This window comes from Myxine glutinosa, chromosome 9 (genome assembly GCF_964187855.1).
Source record: "Myxine glutinosa chromosome 9, kmMyxGlut1.1, whole genome shotgun sequence".
Classification (NCBI taxonomy): domain Eukaryota; kingdom Metazoa; phylum Chordata; class Myxini; order Myxiniformes; family Myxinidae; genus Myxine; species Myxine glutinosa.
The window spans coordinates 23,952,738-23,970,126 of record NC_136269.1 but is presented as its reverse complement, the minus strand read 5'-3'; the positions used below and the strand labels follow the sequence as shown (position 1 = coordinate 23,970,126).

The window sequence follows — 17,389 nt, the reverse complement described above, 5'->3', positions numbered from 1 at the left end:
GTTAAGGCGGCGGTAGTCGCCACATGGGCGCCAGCCGCCCCCTGGTTTTGGGACGATGTGTAGTGGCGAAGCCCACGCGCTATCGGAGCGCCGCACGATGCCGAGGTGTTCCAAAGCGTCGAACTCGGCTTTGGCCACGGCGAGCTTGGCTGGGTCGAGGCGGCGGGCTCTGGCGTAGACCGGCGGGCCCGTGGTTGGTATGTGGTGCTCGATCCCATGTCGTACTGCGACGGCCGAAAACGTCGGCCGCGTGAGGGCCGGGAACTCCGTGAGCAGGCGAGCAAACTCGTTCGCCGCCGGGAGGGCGCATGCCAGCTCGGTCTGAGCGGAGCTGCTCAATGTGCATGCCAGGGAGCTGAAGGTCTCGGCGTTGACGAGGTGACGCCGTTTGACATCAACCAGCAGTCCGTGTGCGCAGAGGAAGTCGGCGCCTAGCAGAGCCATGGGCACGCTTGCGGTTACAAAAGTCCAATTAAAGCGTTGGCCGCCGAAGCAGAGGGTGACGTTGCGCGGGCCGAAGGTGCGGATGGCCGATCCGTTGGCCACAACCAAGGAGGGGCCGCAAACCGTGGACTGCCTGTCCTGATCGGAGGTGGGTATGACGCTCAGTTGGGTGCCGGCGTCACACAGGAAGCGCCGTCCGGACGCTTTGTCCCTGATGAAAAGTAAGTTGCCCGTGTGGCCGGCGCTCATGGCTGGTAATGAACGCTGGCCCGGCCGTTTCCCGGCTTGCCGAAGGTGCATGGGGGTTGGCATGTCCGGGCCTTCTGTCCGAACCTGGCATGATAATAACACCATGCCTGGTCAGGTGGAGGCCCCGGTCGTCGTGCTGGAGGTGGTCGGCGCGGCGTAGCGGCCGCCAATTGCGTCGGCAGTTCGGTCGTCGACCGTGCCGGGTGCTCGGGCGCCATGGGCATTGCTTCGGACGGCGGTGGGCTCCAGGTCGCTGCTCCAATGCGTTGGCCTGCTGCGGAGATCTTGTCGGCTTCCCTGGCGAGGGCGCGGGGATCCGTGATCGTCATGCTTGCCAGGGCGAGGCGTACCTGGCTAGGCAGCTGACGGAGGCACAGCTTCCGGAACAGGAAAGCTGGAGAGTGCTCGCCACGCAGCGAAAGCATGTCGTCCATTCGCACGGACGGGCGCGTGTCGCCGAGCTCGGGCAGGTCGAGCAGGCGCCATGTGCATTCCGCTGATGAGAGGGCGAAAGCGTCGAGGAGGAGCTTTTTAATTGCGTCGTATTTGTCAGCGGCTGGCGGGCTCTCGAGGAGGCTCAGGGCACGGGCCGCGGTCGCTCTGAGCCGAGTGCTGCTACCACATGGTGGAAGCGGGTGTCGTCGGCCGTGATGCCTCGCAGGGCGAACAGGGAGTCCGCCTGGGCGAACCAAACCGCCGCGTGAGCCTCCCAGAAGGTAGGCAGTTTGAGGGCAACTGCCGTGTCCATGTCGGGTCACCAATGAAGGAGCTGTGCTCCAACTTTAATCGGAAGAATGGACGCGACAAAAAGCTGGAATTCGTCCGAGTTTCTTTATTGTGTCAAATCAACTCGGGTACTCTAAAAAGCCCGTTTATCGGGCAGCAATGTTTTTACACATTATCCCGGAGCGTTTGCCCGGGAAAGACGAGACCGGGCGTGCCCGGGCGTCCTGGGCGAACCCTGGAAAGGCGAGTCTGGACATGCCCGGGTGTCCTGGACGAGGCCTGGCAAGTCGAGAGCGGGCATGCCCGGGTGTCCTGGACGAGCCCTGGAAAGGCGAGGCTGGGCGTGCCCGGGCGTCCTGGGCGAGCCCGGCATGGTGATCGCTCCGCGTCCTCGGTAGGTGCAAGGCGATTGTGTATACCCAGCGGTAGCCGCTACAGTATCAGTATTCCACAATCATGGAAGTAGCAATCGATTGGCAATTAGAGCAAGCAAGCCTGGATCATCTAGATATACGCACCATTCGAGTATACACTATCACACAGAATAAATGTCACAGGAATGTCTCGGAGCGATGTTCGTCCGAGTTCTTATAGAAGCCTCTCAGTGGTTGGAGACAGCATAACACCTGGGTTCAACTTCGACACAATTTCATTACAATTAGCACTGTGGCTCTTGCACTTCATGAAACCTTCCTCGAATGATTTATTTATTTAAGTTCATTATTCTATGAATGCGACATCATCAATTTCCACAACGTAAATCTATCGGTACAGAGAGAAAAGGAAAAGTAAATAAAGATGGACGTGAGATAAATGCAACAAGTAGATAAAAATGTGAAGAGATGAAAGTCAAAAATGATGGAAATACAGGTGAGGAACGAGTGAAGATTAAATAAATAATTATAATATAAGGAGAAAAATAATGACATTGAAATAGAGCTAAAACTGTATTTAAATTTTATTAGCAATTAAGGAAAAGGTCTTTCTCCCATGTTGGTGATTTTATCATATTTTGCCACAAAATCACCACAAAATCATGTGATAGTCATTATTTTTAGTCATTATTTTCTCGCAAATGGAAACGACCGATTCGTGAGGAATGGAAACAAAATGGCGTGCACTCATCACGTGACCAGAATTGCCGTGACGCCATGTTGGGACCACTGATCTAAATTTAACCGGATCACTGGTTTGCTGAAAAAACTGAAGTCGCCGGCCGCCATCTTGGTACTCACCAAAACAGGAAAAACGCCCGATAAAACAAAACTCAGTTTATTTTAAAACCTGCTCTTCGTAATCACGACAACATGAAAAAGCGCTATAAAAACGAAAACAACCTGCTAATCATTCATGTTTATTCCACGTTGCTTACTGTGGAATTTTCGGTCCGTAGGGAGTCCCAATATGGCGGCCTCAGGCCCATCAGCAAACGTACTCTCATCGGCTGGGAGTTCCCACGATGACACAGCTCAGTGGTCTGGACTGTCCACACAATCGCATCCGCAAACTCAACCAGAAAGTTCAAAACCTTTTCCTACATCGACTCGTCTTAATCACCCATCAACTATGAACACAAGGATCCATGTGCGATGGAGTAACTTCAAATAGATTATTGTTACAAGATCGCGAAAATCGCGACTCAATATCATGCGTCATGCGTTGATACAGAACTTAGCGTCATAACGTCACGATGGCGTCATGACGTCAGGCCAGCGTCATGACATTTCGGCTTCCTCGAAAGGCATCCAGTCGCTAAATCGTTTATAATCTGCTCCAATCTCAGCTGCAAAGCGAGAAATTATCCAAATAAATAAATCATAATATCGAACCTAATATTACAATTAGGATTTGTTTACAAATATCGTGCAAAATTCACCATTTAAATAGATATTCAGGGAAAAGTGTTGAATACGTCCTGGTAAAGTAAGGCGGTGCTCGCACTAGGACAAGGGAGACCGTGGGGTAAACAACTCAAACTTACCTGACAGGAGTAATACCTTGTCAGTGGACCAAGGGGTCTCACTCCTATTAAGAGGAGTGGTCCCAACTGTATGAACCATGCATTGTGGCCCTTTGGGGGGCATGATGCATGTGTTTGAATGACCATGCGTTTCCCCCTCGGGGTTGAGGCGCATGGGTATTGTTATGGGGACAGCCTTGTTGACGATGTGCCTTGACCATGGGGTCAAGGTGCACGTCCAAGGCTGTTCAAATGTTTGACTTTTTACCTTTTTTCTTGTAAAAAAGGCAGGGCTTCCCTGTGGCCCCCAATACAGTGGATCAAGGGGTCTTACTCCTATTGAGAGGAGTGGTCCCAAGTGAATGAACCATGCATTGTGGCCCCTCGGGGGCATGATGCATGCGTTTGAATGACCATGCGCTTCCCCCTTGGGGGTGAGGCGCATGTGTATCGTTATTGGGACTGCCTTGTTGACGTTGTGCCTTGACCATGGGGTCAAGGTGCACGTCCAAGGCTGTTCAAATGTTTGACTTTTTTCCTTTTTTTCATCGTACTTTGTGCTGGCCTCATAAGCGTGGACTCACTCCTATTGAGAGGTTTAGTAAGGCCGCTTAGCAAATGGATGTAGCTCTTAGTAAGGCAGCTTAGCAAGTGGCTGTAGCTATTAGTAAGGCAGCTTAGCAAATGGATGTAGCTCTTAGTAAGGCAGCTTAGCAAATGGATGTAGCTCTTAGTAAGGCAGCTTAGCAAATGGATGTGGACGTTCTGGACAAAAGTGATACATTTTCCCCCACATGCTTCGCATAGCTTTGGCTTTTAATTTTTGGTCGGAACTTTCCTGCTCCTTTAACTTGAGCTTGCTCCTGGACTCTGTGTCCGTCTCACCCACTGATCTCTACACAAACTGGATTGGAGGCTCGACGCCAAATCAACGCCAATCGGTCCATTCGCTGTGGTCACCGCAAGTATATTCGTCGCCATATTGGTTCCCCCAGAAAATCTGCGTCCGTTCATTGTCTTTATCAAAAGACAATGCCTGCTATATTTTATAAAATAATTTAATCGAAATTTCAATAAAACACTCGAAAAATTGTTTTCAAAAACAAAACAAAACATTGTTTTCAACGACTACTGAAGAAGACAAATGGGAATCTTTCTCAAGGATCCGGCATTTCAGCTGCAGTATCCATGGCTGTTATGAGCAATACCGTGCTGTTCATATGGACTTATTTCCTGAACTGCACTCACACCAGTTTGAAACTGCAGTGGAAGATAATCATATTCACAAGCTCGTGAAGATAGCAGCTTCTTGTTATTGTCGAATCAAACTCTTTCATCTTGGGAAAAAGGAGACGGAAGCCATCACCGGAGAGAAAGTCAGGAAGCAGATGTCCAAACTGATTTTGTTCAAGCACCAGTGAGATTATAGAACACACATGATACAGTGCACACATGTTGCTATTTTATATTCTGTAATTATAATTTGTCATAATTTCGCAATATCCTGACGTGTCTTGGAGGAGAATAACAAAAATATTTACTATGACCATTGACCATCATGTTTCTCTGCCCAGAAGTATAACTCAGAAGTTTGTTTTCACTATACTGTTACAGACGCGGTTTAGATGTTACTTTGGGCCGAGCGGATGGTCCACCGCGACCGTTACAGGATCCCCGATTGGCCCGACTCCCCCAACGTTGACCAGATCGCACCACAGATATTCAATTTGGAAACCTCTAAAGCGACCGAAAGAGAAGGAAGAGAGAAGAAGACAGAGTACGGAGGAATAACAGGATTTATTATACACACAAGCAAAAAGAAGGAGCGATCAAAATTATTTACAAACAATGGATGGAAGAAGCAGTCACACAGTGAATCGTTAGCTTATACTAGTCAATTTACTTAACCCCAGGACAACGATTAGGACAGACGACGTTCACACTTACACGGGGGATATTGCAGGCAGGTATGGCTTGAGGATGGATGGTTGTTTTGGGAGGCAATGGAGGGTCCAGCGTGGATTGCTGCCTGGCGCGTCCTTTTCGTGGCCTGCGGCCCCTTAGCTGCCCGCTTAGCTGCAGCGCAGCTGGTCGCACGATGGCTCGCACACACCTGCTCGTTCAGGCGTCTTCCTTCTCCCCAGCAACAACGAGCGACAGCAAGCAAGAGGACGGGGTCAGAGCAAGAGCTGGAGGGGCAAGAGCAAGAGCAAGAGGAGCAAGAGCAAGCCAGTGGAGTGCGTCCCGCGGCGACTTATATTGGTTTTCTCACCGAACCTTCGCGCACTTTCTCGGGGGTTCCCGCTCCGCCCTCTCTTAGCCAAACCCCTTGTTCTGGGTTGGATGAGCGGGGCCGACTTACTCCTCCCCCCTATGACGAGGGGGGCGACCCGTCTTCTCTAGCCACTCCCCTTGTTCGTAATGGCCGCAAATGGCGAAAACCGGTCAGCAGCTGCAGGTACTGCGCCGTCACGTTGCACAGCAGTTCAGTACTGCAATAAACGTTTGCTGTGAAAGCTCAAGTGGGGGAATCCCTGGCACTTGAGCTGCCATGGATCATCGGAGGGGCCTACGCTTTATTTCGTTTGATGCAATGCAGAGTCAATCTAGTGGGAAACACATATTTAGCCTACATAGAATAAGGAAATAAACTATTTAAAAAGATATATCGTGGCCTGTGTGTAAGTTTCATGGAATTAACTAGGAGGACGGCTGCGACCATTATTTACATTACGAGGGTGTTACACACAACAAAACCATACTTTTCACATTCGTTACACTTTCTCCAAAATTGTTACACTTCTCAAAACCGTTACACTTCTCAAATTCGTTACAATACTATTCTGATTCTTTGATAAATGGATGCAATTTATTTTCAATGGTACTCACTTCAGTAAGAATATTGTGCCATGTGGAATGAAAAAACAAAACGAACACTTGACCACAAATATGGTACGTATACAAGTATTCACATCCCAATTTATTTTGCAGATCCATGTTATATTATCAGTCATGAAAAAGTAAACGCAGTCCTATTTTCCTATTCTTTAAATTTTTAAAGAATATTTAATTACTATTAATATTTAATATTAATATTATTTAATATTTAATTTAATTATTTAATTATTTAATATTTAATATTATCCTTTATTATTGGAATATTTAATTTATTTAATATTTAATATTTAATTAGAGGGAATTTAAAGAATTTAATATTTAATTATCAGCATATTTCCTACGAAAATTCCACCTTCCCACTTTATTTTATTCCATTCCGAATTGATTTTAATCCGTTCCAGGGTTGAAAAAGCATTATTACAGGATTGATGAAATGCCATCATGCGCTGCTTACGGTTATAAAAACCGCAGCGGTCGATTTGAATGAAGAAGAGGAATCACATTACATCGGCAAATGACATTCGTTTTGGAGAATCGTGGGGGAGCAAAGATGGCGGACAAATGCCTTCAAAAATGAGCTTCCCTTCCTATCCAGTTAGTACAGAGATCAGTGGTTGGGACCACTGATCTAAATATAACCGGATCACTGGTTTGCTGAAAAAACTGAAGTCGCCGGCCGCCATCTTGGTACTCACCATAACAGGAAAAACGCCCGATAAAACAAAACTCAGTTTATTTTAAAACCTGCTCTTCGTAATCACGACGACATGAAAAAGCGCTATAAAAACGAAAACAACCTGCTAATCATTCATGTTTATTCCACGTTGTTTATTTACTGTGGAATTTTCGGTCCGTAGGGAGTCCCAATATGGCGGCCTCGCGCCCACCAGCAAACGTACTCTCATCGGCTGGGAGTTCCCACGATGACACAGCTCAGTGGTCTGGACTGTCCACACAATCGCATCCGCAAACTCAACCAGAAAGTTCAAAACCTTTTCCTACATCGACTCGTCTTAATCATCCATCAACTATGAACACAAGGATCCATGTGCGATGGAGTAACTTCAAATAGATTATTGTTACAAGATCGCGAAAATCGCGACTCAATATCATGCGTCATGCGTTGATACAGTACTTAGCGTCACAACGTCACGGTGGCGTCATGACGTCAGGCCAGCGTCATGACATTTCGGCTTCCTCGGAAGGCATCCAGTCGCTAAATCGTTTATAATCTGCTCCAATCTCAGCAGCAAAGCGAGAAATTATCCAAATAAATAAATCATAATATCGAACCTAATATTACAATTAGGATTTGTTTACAAATATCGTGCAAAATTCACCATTTAAATAGATATTCAGGGAAAAGTGTTGAATACGTCCTGGTAAAGTAAGGCGGTGCTCGCACTAGGACAAGGGAGACCGTGGGGTAAACAACTCATACTTACCTGACAGGAGAAATACCATGATCATTAAGGTGGTGTTCTCAGGGCGAGGTCCACCCATTGCACTCCGGGTGGGTTGACCCTTGCGATTTCCCCAAATGTGGGAAACTCGACTGTACAATTTGTGGTAGTGGGGGACTGCGTTCGCGCTATCCCCTGATTGTTAAACTAAAAACAGATTAATTGTGGATGTAGCTATTAGTAAGGCAGCTTAGCGAGTGGATGTAGCTCTTAGTAAGGCAGCTTAGCAAATGGATGTCGCTGTTACTAAGGCAGCTTAGCAAATGGATGTAGCTATTAGTAAGGCCGCTTAGCAAGTGGCTGTAGCTATTAGTAAGGCAGCTTAGCAAGTGGCTGTAGATATTAGTAAGGCCGCTTAGCAAATGGATGTAGCTCTTAGTAAGGCAGCTTAGCAAGTGGCTGTAGCTATTGGTAAGGCCGCTTATCAAGTGGATGTAGCTATTAGTAAGGCAGCTTAGCGAGTGGATGTAGCTATTAGTAAGGCAGCTTAGCGAGTGGATGTAGCTATTAGCAAGTGGATGTAGCTATTAGTAAGGCAGCTTAGCGAGTGGATGTAGCTATTAGTAAGGCAGCTTAGCAAGTGGATGTAGCTATTAGTAAGGCAGCTTAGCGAGTGGATGTAGCTATTAGTAAGGCAGCTTAGCAAATGGATGTAGCTATTAGTAAGGCCGCTTAGCAAATGGCTGTAGCTATTAGTAAGGCAGCTTAGCAAATGGATGTAGCTCTTAGTAAGGCAGCTTAGCAAATGGATGTGGACGTTCTGGACAAAAGTGATACATTTTCCCCCACATGCTTCGCATAGCTTTGGCTTTTAATTTTTGGTCGGAACTTTCCTGCTCCTTTAACTTGAGCTTGCTCCTGGACTCTGTGTCCGTCTCACCCACTGATCTCTACACAAACTGGATTGGAGGCTCGACGCCAAATCAACGCCAATCGGTCCATTCGCTGTGAAGTCACCGCAAGTATATTCGTCGCCATATTGGTTCCCCCAGAAAATCTGCGTCCGTTCATTGTCTTTATCAAAAGACAATGCCTGCTATATTTTATAAAATAATTTAATCGAAATTTCAATAAAACACTCGAAAAATTGTTTTCAAAAACAAAACAAAACATTGTTTTCAACGACTACTGAAGAAGACAAATGGGAATCTTTCTCAAGGATCCGGCATTTCAGCTGCAGTATCCATGGCTGTTATGAGCAATACCGTGCTGTTCATATGGACTTATTTCCTGAACTGCACTCACACCAGTTTGAAACTGCAGTGGAAGATAATCATATTCACAAGCTCGTGAAGATAGCAGCTTCTTGTTATTGTCGAATCAAACTCTTTCATCTTGGGAAAAAGGAGACGGAAGCCATCACCGGAGAGAAAGTCAGGAAGCAGATGTCCAAACTGATTTTGTTCAAGCACCAGTGAGATTATAGAACACACATGATACAGTGCACACATGTTGCTATTTTATATTCTGTAATTATAATTTGTCATAATTTCGCAATATCCTGACGTGTCTTGGAGGAGAATAACAAAAATATTTACTATGACCATTGACCATCATGTTTCTCTGCCCAGAAGTATAACTCAGAAGTTTGTTTTCACTATACTGTTACAGACGCGGTTTAGATGTTACTTTGGGCCGAGCGGATGGTCCACCGCGACCGTTACAGGATCCCCGATTGGCCCGACTCCCCCAACGTTGACCAGATCGCACCACAGATATTCAATTTGGAAACCTCTAAAGCGACCGAAAGAGAAGGAAGAGAGAAGAAGACAGAGTACGGAGGAATAACAGGATTTATTATACACACAAGCAAAAAGAAGGAGCGATCAAAATTATTTACAAACAATGGATGGAAGAAGCAGTCACACAGTGAATCGTTAGCTTATACTAGTCAATTTACTTAACCCCAGGACAACGATTAGGACAGACGACGTTCACACTTACACGGGGGATATTGCAGGCAGGTATGGCTTGAGGATGGATGGTTGTTTTGGGAGGCAATGGAGGGTCCAGCGTGGATTGCTGCCTGGCGCGTCCTTTTCGTGGCCTGCGGCCCCTTAGCTGCCCGCTTAGCTGCAGCGCAGCTGGTCGCACGATGGCTCGCACACACCTGCTCGTTCAGGCGTCTTCCTTCTCCCCAGCAACAACGAGCGACAGCAAGCAAGAGGACGGGGTCAGAGCAAGAGCTGGAGGGGCAAGAGCAAGAGCAAGAGGAGCAAGAGCAAGCCAGTGGAGTGAGTCCCGCGGCGACTTATATTGGTTTTCTCACCGAACCTTCGCGCACTTTCTCGGGGGTTCCCGCTCCGCCCTCTCTTAGCCAAACCCCTTGTTCTGGGTTGGATGAGCGGGGCCGACTTACTCCTCCCCCCTATGACGAGGGGGGCGACCCGTCTTCTCTAGCCACTCCCCTTGTTCGTAATGGCCGCAAATGGCGAAAACCGGTCAGCAGCTGCAGGTACTGCGCCGTCACGTTGCACAGCAGTTCAGTACTGCAATAAACGTTTGCTGTGAAAGCTCAAGTGGGGGAATCCCTGGCACTTGAGCTGCCATGGATCATCGGAGGGGCCTACGCTTTATTTCGTTTGATGCAATGCAGAGTCAATCTAGTGGGAAACACATATTTAGCCTACATAGAATAAGGAAATAAACTATTTAAAAAGATATATCGTGGCCTGTGTGTAAGTTTCATGGAATTAACTAGGAGGACGGCTGCGACCATTATTTACATTACGAGGGTGTTACACACAACAAAACCATACTTTTCACATTCGTTACACTTTCTCCAAAATTGTTACACTTCTCAAAACCGTTACACTTCTCAAATTCGTTACAATACTATTCTGATTCTTTGATAAATGGATGCAATTTATTTTCAATGGTACTCACTTCAGTAAGAATATTGTGCCATGTGGAATGAAAAAACAAAACGAACACTTGACCACAAATATGGTACGTATACAAGTATTCACATCCCAATTTATTTTGCAGATCCATGTTATATTATCAGTCATGAAAAAGTAAACGCAGTCCTATTTTCCTATTCTTTAAATTTTTAAAGAATATTTAATTACTATTAATATTTAATATTAATATTATTTAATATTTAATTTAATTATTTAATTATTTAATATTTAATATTATCCTTTATTATTGGAATATTTAATTTATTTAATATTTAATATTTAATTAGAGGGAATTTAAAGAATTTAATATTTAATTATCAGCATATTTCCTACGAAAATTCCACCTTCCCACTTTATTTTATTCCATTCCGAATTGATTTTAATCCGTTCCAGGGTTGAAAAAGCATTATTACAGGATTGATGAAATGCCATCATGCGCTGCTTACGGTTATAAAAACCGCAGCGGTCGATTTGAATGAAGAAGAGGAATCACATTACATCGGCAAATGACATTCGTTTTGGAGAATCGTGGGGGAGCAAAGATGGCGGACAAATGCCTTCAAAAATGAGCTTCCCTTCCTATCCAGTTAGTACAGAGATCAGTGGTTGGGACCACTGATCTAAATATAACCGGATCACTGGTTTGCTGAAAAAACTGAAGTCGCCGGCCGCCATCTTGGTACTCACCATAACAGGAAAAACGCCCGATAAAACAAAACTCAGTTTATTTTAAAACCTGCTCTTCGTAATCACGACGACATGAAAAAGCGCTATAAAAACGAAAACAACCTGCTAATCATTCATGTTTATTCCACGTTGTTTATTTACTGTGGAATTTTCGGTCCGTAGGGAGTCCCAATATGGCGGCCTCGCGCCCACCAGCAAACGTACTCTCATCGGCTGGGAGTTCCCACGATGACACAGCTCAGTGGTCTGGACTGTCCACACAATCGCATCCGCAAACTCAACCAGAAAGTTCAAAACCTTTTCCTACATCGACTCGTCTTAATCATCCATCAACTATGAACACAAGGATCCATGTGCGATGGAGTAACTTCAAATAGATTATTGTTACAAGATCGCGAAAATCGCGACTCAATATCATGCGTCATGCGTTGATACAGTACTTAGCGTCACAACGTCACGGTGGCGTCATGACGTCAGGCCAGCGTCATGACATTTCGGCTTCCTCGGAAGGCATCCAGTCGCTAAATCGTTTATAATCTGCTCCAATCTCAGCAGCAAAGCGAGAAATTATCCAAATAAATAAATCATAATATCGAACCTAATATTACAATTAGGATTTGTTTACAAATATCGTGCAAAATTCACCATTTAAATAGATATTCAGGGAAAAGTGTTGAATACGTCCTGGTAAAGTAAGGCGGTGCTCGCACTAGGACAAGGGAGACCGTGGGGTAAACAACTCATACTTACCTGACAGGAGAAATACCATGATCATTAAGGTGGTGTTCTCAGGGCGAGGTCCACCCATTGCACTCCGGGTGGGTTGACCCTTGCGATTTCCCCAAATGTGGGAAACTCGACTGTACAATTTGTGGTAGTGGGGGACTGCGTTCGCGCTATCCCCTGATTGTTAAACTAAAAACAGATTAATTGTGGATGTAGCTATTAGTAAGGCAGCTTAGCGAGTGGATGTAGCTCTTAGTAAGGCAGCTTAGCAAATGGATGTCGCTGTTACTAAGGCAGCTTAGCAAATGGATGTAGCTATTAGTAAGGCCGCTTAGCAAGTGGCTGTAGCTATTAGTAAGGCAGCTTAGCAAGTGGCTGTAGATATTAGTAAGGCCGCTTAGCAAATGGATGTAGCTCTTAGTAAGGCAGCTTAGCAAGTGGCTGTAGCTATTGGTAAGGCCGCTTATCAAGTGGATGTAGCTATTAGTAAGGCAGCTTAGCGAGTGGATGTAGCTATTAGTAAGGCAGCTTAGCGAGTGGATGTAGCTATTAGCAAGTGGATGTAGCTATTAGTAAGGCAGCTTAGCGAGTGGATGTAGCTATTAGTAAGGCAGCTTAGCAAGTGGATGTAGCTATTAGTAAGGCAGCTTAGCGAGTGGATGTAGCTATTAGTAAGGCAGCTTAGCAAATGGATGTAGCTATTAGTAAGGCCGCTTAGCAAATGGCTGTAGCTATTAGTAAGGCAGCTTAGCAAATGGATGTAGCTCTTAGTAAGGCAGCTTAGCAAATGGATGTGGACGTTCTGGACAAAAGTGATACATTTTCCCCCACATGCTTCGCATAGCTTTGGCTTTTAATTTTTGGTCGGAACTTTCCTGCTCCTTTAACTTGAGCTTGCTCCTGGACTCTGTGTCCGTCTCACCCACTGATCTCTACACAAACTGGATTGGAGGCTCGACGCCAAATCAACGCCAATCGGTCCATTCGCTGTGAAGTCACCGCAAGTATATTCGTCGCCATATTGGTTCCCCCAGAAAATCTGCGTCCGTTCATTGTCTTTATCAAAAGACAATGCCTGCTATATTTTATAAAATAATTTAATCGAAATTTCAATAAAACACTCGAAAAATTGTTTTCAAAAACAAAACAAAACATTGTTTTCAACGACTACTGAAGAAGACAAATGGGAATCTTTCTCAAGGATCCGGCATTTCAGCTGCAGTATCCATGGCTGTTATGAGCAATACCGTGCTGTTCATATGGACTTATTTCCTGAACTGCACTCACACCAGTTTGAAACTGCAGTGGAAGATAATCATATTCACAAGCTCGTGAAGATAGCAGCTTCTTGTTATTGTCGAATCAAACTCTTTCATCTTGGGAAAAAGGAGACGGAAGCCATCACCGGAGAGAAAGTCAGGAAGCAGATGTCCAAACTGATTTTGTTCAAGCACCAGTGAGATTATAGAACACACATGATACAGTGCACACATGTTGCTATTTTATATTCTGTAATTATAATTTGTCATAATTTCGCAATATCCTGACGTGTCTTGGAGGAGAATAACAAAAATATTTACTATGACCATTGACCATCATGTTTCTCTGCCCAGAAGTATAACTCAGAAGTTTGTTTTCACTATACTGTTACAGACGCGGTTTAGATGTTACTTTGGGCCGAGCGGATGGTCCACCGCGACCGTTACAGGATCCCCGATTGGCCCGACTCCCCCAACGTTGACCAGATCGCACCACAGATATTCAATTTGGAAACCTCTAAAGCGACCGAAAGAGAAGGAAGAGAGAAGAAGACAGAGTACGGAGGAATAACAGGATTTATTATACACACAAGCAAAAAGAAGGAGCGATCAAAATTATTTACAAACAATGGATGGAAGAAGCAGTCACACAGTGAATCGTTAGCTTATACTAGTCAATTTACTTAACCCCAGGACAACGATTAGGACAGACGACGTTCACACTTACACGGGGGATATTGCAGGCAGGTATGGCTTGAGGATGGATGGTTGTTTTGGGAGGCAATGGAGGGTCCAGCGTGGATTGCTGCCTGGCGCGTCCTTTTCGTGGCCTGCGGCCCCTTAGCTGCCCGCTTAGCTGCAGCGCAGCTGGTCGCACGATGGCTCGCACACACCTGCTCGTTCAGGCGTCTTCCTTCTCCCCAGCAACAACGAGCGACAGCAAGCAAGAGGACGGGGTCAGAGCAAGAGCTGGAGGGGCAAGAGCAAGAGCAAGAGGAGCAAGAGCAAGCCAGTGGAGTGCGTCCCGCGGCGACTTATATTGGTTTTCTCACCGAACCTTCGCGCACTTTCTCGGGGGTTCCCGCTCCGCCCTCTCTTAGCCAAACCCCTTGTTCTGGGTTGGATGAGCGGGGCCGACTTACTCCTCCCCCCTATGACGAGGGGGGCGACCCGTCTTCTCTAGCCACTCCCCTTGTTCGTAATGGCCGCAAATGGCGAAAACCGGTCAGCAGCTGCAGGTACTGCGCCGTCACGTTGCACAGCAGTTCAGTACTGCAATAAACGTTTGCTGTGAAAGCTCAAGTGGGGGAATCCCTGGCACTTGAGCTGCCATGGATCATCGGAGGGGCCTACGCTTTATTTCGTTTGATGCAATGCAGAGTCAATCTAGTGGGAAACACATATTTAGCCTACATAGAATAAGGAAATAAACTATTTAAAAAGATATATCGTGGCCTGTGTGTAAGTTTCATGGAATTAACTAGGAGGACGGCTGCGACCATTATTTACATTACGAGGGTGTTACACACAACAAAACCATACTTTTCACATTCGTTACACTTTCTCCAAAATTGTTACACTTCTCAAAACCGTTACACTTCTCAAATTCGTTACAATACTATTCTGATTCTTTGATAAATGGATGCAATTTATTTTCAATGGTACTCACTTCAGTAAGAATATTGTGCCATGTGGAATGAAAAAACAAAACGAACACTTGACCACAAATATGGTACGTATACAAGTATTCACATCCCAATTTATTTTGCAGATCCATGTTATATTATCAGTCATGAAAAAGTAAACGCAGTCCTATTTTCCTATTCTTTAAATTTTTAAAGAATATTTAATTACTATTAATATTTAATATTAATATTATTTAATATTTAATTTAATTATTTAATTATTTAATATTTAATATTATCCTTTATTATTGGAATATTTAATTTATTTAATATTTAATATTTAATTAGAGGGAATTTAAAGAATTTAATATTTAATTATCAGCATATTTCCTACGAAAATTCCACCTTCCCACTTTATTTTATTCCATTCCGAATTGATTTTAATCCGTTCCAGGGTTGAAAAAGCATTATTACAGGATTGATGAAATGCCATCATGCGCTGCTTACGGTTATAAAAACCGCAGCGGTCGATTTGAATGAAGAAGAGGAATCACATTACATCGGCAAATGACATTCGTTTTGGAGAATCGTGGGGGAGCAAAGATGGCGGACAAATGCCTTCAAAAATGAGCTTCCCTTCCTATCCAGTTAGTACAGAGATCAGTGGTTGGGACCACTGATCTAAATATAACCGGATCACTGGTTTGCTGAAAAAACTGAAGTCGCCGGCCGCCATCTTGGTACTCACCATAACAGGAAAAACGCCCGATAAAACAAAACTCAGTTTATTTTAAAACCTGCTCTTCGTAATCACGACGACATGAAAAAGCGCTATAAAAACGAAAACAACCTGCTAATCATTCATGTTTATTCCACGTTGTTTATTTACTGTGGAATTTTCGGTCCGTAGGGAGTCCCAATATGGCGGCCTCGCGCCCACCAGCAAACGTACTCTCATCGGCTGGGAGTTCCCACGATGACACAGCTCAGTGGTCTGGACTGTCCACACAATCGCATCCGCAAACTCAACCAGAAAGTTCAAAACCTTTTCCTACATCGACTCGTCTTAATCATCCATCAACTATGAACACAAGGATCCATGTGCGATGGAGTAACTTCAAATAGATTATTGTTACAAGATCGCGAAAATCGCGACTCAATATCATGCGTCATGCGTTGATACAGTACTTAGCGTCACAACGTCACGGTGGCGTCATGACGTCAGGCCAGCGTCATGACATTTCGGCTTCCTCGGAAGGCATCCAGTCGCTAAATCGTTTATAATCTGCTCCAATCTCAGCAGCAAAGCGAGAAATTATCCAAATAAATAAATCATAATATCGAACCTAATATTACAATTAGGATTTGTTTACAAATATCGTGCAAAATTCACCATTTAAATAGATATTCAGGGAAAAGTGTTGAATACGTCCTGGTAAAGTAAGGCGGTGCTCGCACTAGGACAAGGGAGACCGTGGGGTAAACAACTCATACTTACCTGACAGGAGAAATACCATGATCATTAAGGTGGTGTTCTCAGGGCGAGGTCCACCCATTGCACTCCGGGTGGGTTGACCCTTGCGATTTCCCCAAATGTGGGAAACTCGACTGTACAATTTGTGGTAGTGGGGGACTGCGTTCGCGCTATCCCCTGATTGTTAAACTAAAAACAGATTAATTGTGGATGTAGCTATTAGTAAGGCAGCTTAGCGAGTGGATGTAGCTCTTAGTAAGGCAGCTTAGCAAATGGATGTCGCTGTTACTAAGGCAGCTTAGCAAATGGATGTAGCTATTAGTAAGGCCGCTTAGCAAGTGGCTGTAGCTATTAGTAAGGCAGCTTAGCAAGTGGCTGTAGATATTAGTAAGGCCGCTTAGCAAATGGATGTAGCTCTTAGTAAGGCAGCTTAGCAAGTGGCTGTAGCTATTGGTAAGGCCGCTTATCAAGTGGATGTAGCTATTAGTAAGGCAGCTTAGCGAGTGGATGTAGCTATTAGTAAGGCAGCTTAGCGAGTGGATGTAGCTATTAGCAAGTGGATGTAGCTATTAGTAAGGCAGCTTAGCGAGTGGATGTAGCTATTAGTAAGGCAGCTTAGCAAGTGGATGTAGCTATTAGTAAGGCAGCTTAGCGAGTGGATGTAGCTATTAGTAAGGCAGCTTAGCAAATGGATGTAGCTATTAGTAAGGCCGCTTAGCAAATGGCTGTAGCTATTAGTAAGGCAGCTTAGCAAATGGATGTAGCTCTTAGTAAGGCAGCTTAGCAAATGGATGTGGACGTTCTGGACAAAAGTGATACATTTTCCCCCACATGCTTCGCATAGCTTTGGCTTTTAATTTTTGGTCGGAACTTTCCTGCTCCTTTAACTTGAGCTTGCTCCTGGACTCTGTGTCCGTCTCACCCACTGATCTCTACACAAACTGGATTGGAGGCTCGACGCCAAATCAACGCCAA

General features: G+C 45.0%; 1 protein-coding gene and 3 non-coding genes across 4 annotated transcripts in view; all 4 read left to right on the top strand.

The window, feature by feature from the left end:
- Positions 1-17,389, top strand: part of LOC137411810 (neutral amino acid transporter A-like) — a 272,303-nt gene that overhangs the window by 88,398 nt on the left and 166,516 nt on the right. The gene's annotated exons all lie outside the window — the stretch shown is intronic.
- Positions 7,715-7,878, top strand: LOC144893753 (U1 spliceosomal RNA). Its single transcript, XR_013624649.1, has one exon. It is a non-coding gene; the product is annotated as a U1 spliceosomal RNA (small nuclear RNA).
- Positions 12,073-12,236, top strand: LOC144893752 (U1 spliceosomal RNA). Its single transcript, XR_013624648.1, has one exon. It is a non-coding gene; the product is annotated as a U1 spliceosomal RNA (small nuclear RNA).
- Positions 16,431-16,594, top strand: LOC144893751 (U1 spliceosomal RNA). Its single transcript, XR_013624647.1, has one exon. It is a non-coding gene; the product is annotated as a U1 spliceosomal RNA (small nuclear RNA).